Here is a 5582-nt window from a genome sequence, read left to right as displayed (position 1 = left end):
CCCACCATGGCCTTTTGAAGTAAGCACAGCCCTTTGAAGTAGTCTCTATTACTATTTCCACCTTGCAGAAGGGGAAACTTAGGCTCAGAGAACTTGGGTGCAGCAGGCAGAAGCCCAGGGCTGGGGAGCAGCACAGTTGAAGCTCAAATCTTGTTCAGACTCCCTTCCCTTTCCTTTCCTTCCCTTCCCTTCCCTTCCCTTCCCTTTCCTTCCCTTCCCTTCCCTTTGCATCTGCAGAGGGGGAATCAGTGGGTACCAAAGGTTGCCTTTACCTCAGGTCTTGTACCCCCTCCCCTCCCCTCCCCCACCCTTCCCCTTCCCCACCCCTCCAATCCTTCCCTCCCTTCCTCTTGCAATGCTGCAATGCTGGATTGAGCCCAGGGCTTCATGCGTTCTAGGGACTGCATTACACCACCAGCCCCAAATCCACACTCTTTATTACACAGAGAAGCTCCTTGTAATACATCAGGTCTGGGTGGGATTTTGGAGAACACATGCCTCAGTGACAGTGACTACAACCTTCCTTTTGTATATCTGGGAATTGGGTCCAGGACCCCCTGTGGGTACTGAAATTCTTGGATGCCTAAGTCCTTCAGATAAAATAGTGCGGTGTTTGCATATAACCTATGGCATCCTTCTGTATATTTGAATAGTCTCTAGATTGCTTTTACCAAATACAATGTATATGAAAAGCAGCTAGTTGCTATACAGTATTTTTGGGGAACAACAGTGCAAAACAACTCTGTACATATTTTAATTTAATTTAATTAATTTATTTTGTGGCCACTCAATCCACCCTATGGGCAGGGCCGGTGTAGCATGTGGTGCCAGGGATCAGACCCTGGTCCCTGCACTCGCCTAAGCTTGCCTAAACAGGTGCTTTAGACCCCTGAGCTATCTCTTCAGCCCCTCTGTACATATTTAATACAGACGCAGTTTGGGTTTTTCCCCTAATATTGTCACTGCTTGGTTGCATCTGCAGAGGGGTAGTTGGTGAGTACCAAAGGTTGCCTTTATCTCAGGTCTTTTGCCGCCTTCATGATTGCTTCATACAGTATTGAATACACAACCGTAACAATAACTAATAACTACTGCTTGCCGTGTTCTGGGCAGGGCCTAAGTAAACACTGTGAATTCTCTCTCTCCTCTTGCTTTCTCCAATATTTATATGAGGAGGTACTATTACAATGTCAGTATTTAACTAAGAAGATCAAGTCAACAAAACTCAGAAAAGTGAATCTATTTGCCTTAAGTGACATAGGGACTAATGACACAATGACCTCTTGGCCTTTTTTTGTGGTACCTGAGATCGAACTCAGAACCTTGTACTTGCTAGGCAGGCGCTTATGCCCCTGAGCTGTCTCTGCAGCCCCAGGACTGTTCTTTTGATTTCTTTTTGTTGTTAGTGTGTAGAACTGCTATAGACATTTGTGTATTGATTTTGTATCCTGCAACTTTGTTGTATTCATTTATTAGTAAGAAAGAGGTGGGGTTTTTTTGGGGGGAGGGTGGACTCTTTAGGGTTTTCCCTATTTAAGGCCACGTTGCTGGCAAACAGCAACAGTTGAATTTTTTCCCTTCCTATTTGGATGTCTTTATTTTTTTCAGTTGTCCGAATGCTCTGGCTAGGACTTTGTCTTAGTTACTTTTCTCTCCTTGTTGAGACAAAATATCAGAACCCCAACAATAAGAAAGGAAAGGTTTATTTTTTATTTTATGCATTTTTTATTTTTTCTGTATTTTAGGGAAGGGTGTACAGGGTTTACGGGGTCTCACTACTAGATCGGACTTGTAGTGACCCACCTGTTTACAGCCTCCCAAATGCTGGTATTATAGGTGCATGACACCACGCCCAGTCTTAATTGCTGTCTCAGTGTGCCCCAGGAGTGGGACTGGCACAGCAGGCCTGGGGAATCGAACCCCCGGCCCCTGTGCCTGCTTAGAGGTGCTTCAATCTGCTGAGCTATTTGGCCAGCCCAGAAAGGAAAGGTTTATTTAGCTCACAGCTTGTAGAGGTTTTGGTCTGTAATCAGCTGGTGCCAAGGCAGGGTGGCATGGGATGGGGCCCACAGTTCAAGGTGCAGAAGACAGTAAAAGCAACAAAAGTAAAAGGGGGAAAAGGCGGGAGGGGGGAGGAGAGACCTCTTTTCTTTCCTTAAATTTTATGCTGGCTCGTTGCCCACGCCCACACCATCTCCTGGCCCCCTCTTTCACAAATTGAGCATGTTTACAAAGTGAGGACCCTGGCCTGCTGTTGAATCACTTGCTTAAACTTTCAAATTTTGCAAGTGGACACAGTGAGCAATCTGCCTGAGCTCCCCCAGAATATAAAACTGCTGAGTTGCTCAGTTAAGCTTTTAGGCTCTTCACGTTGACATAATGTATCAACCATAACAGATACGGGGGCTGACAGCAAGGGTCCTTGTCTTGCTCTGGATCTTAGAGAAAAAGGTTTTGCTTCTCTATTGTTGAGTAAGATATCGGCAGTGAATTCATTACACAGCTTTTCTTGTGTTGAGGCACGTTACTTCCTTAACAAATTTGTTGAGAGTGTTTCCCAAGCAAGGAGTTTGAATTTTGTCAACTTCTTCTTCTGCATCTGTTGAGATGGTTCTTTGGCTTTTGCCCTTCATTTTGTTAATATGATGTATCACAATGATTGATTTACGTATATTGGAGCATCTCTGTATCCCAGGAATAAATTTTACTTGAACATGGTGGGTGATACTTTTAATGTGTTATCAAATTGACCTTGCCAGCATTTCATTAAAGATTTTTTGCATCACCAAGCATGATGGCCCAGTTTTCTTTCCTTCTGGTATCTTTGCCTGGCATCGGCATCAGAGTAGTGCTGGCCTTGTAAAAAGAGGGGGACAGGGGGCCTGCCCCTTAGCTCAGTTCTTTTTTTTTTTTTTTTTAATTTTTATTTATTTATTTATTTATTCATTTTGTGTGTGTGTGTGTGTGTGGCCAGCTCAGCCCACCAGGGGGCAGGGCTGGCTGGCATGTGGTGCTGGGGGATTGAACCGCAGTCCCTGTGCTTTGCCAAGCTTGTTCCAAGTAGGTGCTTTAGACCACTGAGCCATCTCTCCAGCCCCTTAGCTCAGTTCTTTAAGTGGCTGCTTCAACAAAGCAGTCAGGCTCAGGTTGCTGTGGTTCAAGGATCCCCACAACTCCAGTCAGCCAAACATGCCCTGAAGGTATTCGGCGAGAAAAAAAAGGTGGGGGACAGTCTTCCCCCTTGGGCTTTATGGGCGAGTTTGTGACCTGCCCGCTCTGCGATGCATATAATGATGATTGTCAGGGACTCCTGGTTGGCCTTTTGGCCTTTCAAATGAGCAGGGGAGATGGGCACTAGATTTGTCTTTTCTAACTTGCTTCTTCCCTCCTGATTGGGGGAGCGGGGCTAAGTTCTCACAAAACTCAATGCAGGGCTTGGTGCTCCATCTTTTCCTGCTGGCTCTCCCTGGCCGAGAAGGCAGCAGCTAGAGCTGCAGGTATTTCCAAAGGTCTCCTGCTACACCCACTTCCAGTTGCCTGGGTCCTGCTGGTGCTTGGGAACCCAGAGCCAACACTGAGAGGGAACAGGGGAAGTGGGGTCCTGCACCCCTCAAGTCCTGGAAAGACTTGCCTTTGAGGCTCCTCCTACCTCACCCAGCCTCCCCCCTGTGCATCTTGTGGGGGAGTGAATGCAACTCCTCATGTATTTATTTTATAAAGTGCTCTGCTAACCCTTTATAAAGTGCCCCATGAGGGCACAGAGCACATGATTTAAAAACAATTAAAAGTTAGAAAACAGAGGATTGGGCCAGTGAGATGGCTCAGTGGACTAAGCACCTGGGTTTCTATCCTGGTGCCACACTGGTCCTGCCCCCGGGGTGCTCTGAGCCAGCTACTCAGACCAGGCGTGGTGATGCATGCCTGTAATCCCAGCGCTAGGGAGGCAGAAAGCAGGAGGATCACCACGAGTCCAAGCTGTGTGGTATGACACTGGAATAACCAAATACATTAAAACAAAACAAAACAACAACAAAAACCAGAGGACTGGCAGTAATGGCAATTTTTAAAAATTAGCAATAAAGTGTCACTTTGAGGCTCGCCTGGGGCTCTGAAGGTCACCTGTCCTGCCCGGCTCTGTCACTCCTCCTTTGGCCCTTGCACGCTGTGCTCAGGAACTGGCTCTCTGCTCGCCTTCCACAGACTCTGAGTCCTCCTTCAGCTCCAGGACAGACCAAGTCCTTGTTTATTTCTGTTGCTGGCTGTTGGGGGTTTGCTGGGGGCTCTTCAGGGATCTTTTCTAAGTGCTCAGCATAGGACACCAGCTTAGGAGCCGTCACTAGTAGTGGGTGCCCAACTAATAGTTTTCATGATGATAATCATAGCTTAACTTTCCTAGCGGTGCTAGGATTGGACTCAAGGCCTCAGACATAGTATTTTTTTTTTTTTTTTTTCTGTGCAGGGTCTCACTACGTGGGTTGTAACAATCCTCCTGCTTTCTGCCTCCCCATGGCTGGGATTACAGGCGCGCGCCACGGCGCCCGGACTCCATCGCCGGCTCAGCGCGCCCGAGGGCGGGGCAGCGCGGCACCCGGAGCCAGGGATCGAACCCTGGTCCCCGCGCTTCGTTGAGCAAGCGCTTAGTCCGCTGAGCTGTACCACCGGCCCTCCTCAGACATAGTAGGCAAGCACACTACCACTGCGCTACATCTCCAGACTTTTTAATTTGATTTTGAAGCAGGGTCTTGCTAAGGTGTCCAGGCTGGCCTTGGAATCTTCTTGCCTCAGCCTCGGAAGCAGTTGGAATTGCAGGCAGGCACTGCCGGTTGACAGCTGACCTTGATGGTGGCTTCTGCCCTGTCCATGAAGGTATGTAAGCAGCTCATTGTGGAGCTCTCTTGCAGCTTTGAAAGATGTGTGGTTAGAATCAGAGGGCGGGAGGGAGGCAACCAGCTTCGCCAGGTGGGAAGTGAACTCGGGAGGAGGAAGCACCCCGCTGAAGTCGCTGCGGCAGGTGAAGGTCTGTCTGCCGCTCAACCTCACCTGCTGCTTGCAGGGGTGCAGACGGCTGTTCTTGGAGATCGCGTGGTGAACCAAGGCTTGAAGAGCTGAGCCATCATCAGTGCCAGCTTCCTCAGCCCCGAGTGACTGTACCAACTCACAGGGCTTCTCTGCGCTGAAAGAAAGCCAGCTTTTCTGGTAAAGGAAAGAGCCTGGCCTACTCCAACGATTCCCCTTCCTGCACTGCACAGCAGGTTGGTAATTCTCAGAGCTCCAAGAGTCCCTGCCACACATCTAGCTAGGGTTTTCTTGCTGCCTGGCAGTAGGAGGGACCTCTCCTCCAAGGAGCATTTCCCAGACATCTCAGGTGCCGCAGTCTGCAGGAGCGGGAGTGTGTGCTGTGGTTCCCAGTAGTACCTTTCCTACCGCTCACTTGGTAGTTGCTTTTCTTAGGCCCCCAGGCAGCCCCACTCTGGAATTGCCTAGCTCCCCTCTGCCTGCAGAGCCTCTCAGCCTCGGAGACAATGTGGGGACAACAAGAAGGTTTCCTTCACCAGGGATATAGCTCAGTGGCACAGTGCTTG

The sequence above is a fragment of the Octodon degus genome, unplaced genomic scaffold, assembly GCF_000260255.1.
Source record: "Octodon degus isolate 3935 unplaced genomic scaffold, OctDeg1.0 scaffold00007, whole genome shotgun sequence".
Taxonomy (NCBI): domain Eukaryota; kingdom Metazoa; phylum Chordata; class Mammalia; order Rodentia; family Octodontidae; genus Octodon; species Octodon degus.
The sequence above is the reverse complement of the archived record's forward strand: the minus strand, read 5'-3'. Positions refer to the sequence as shown.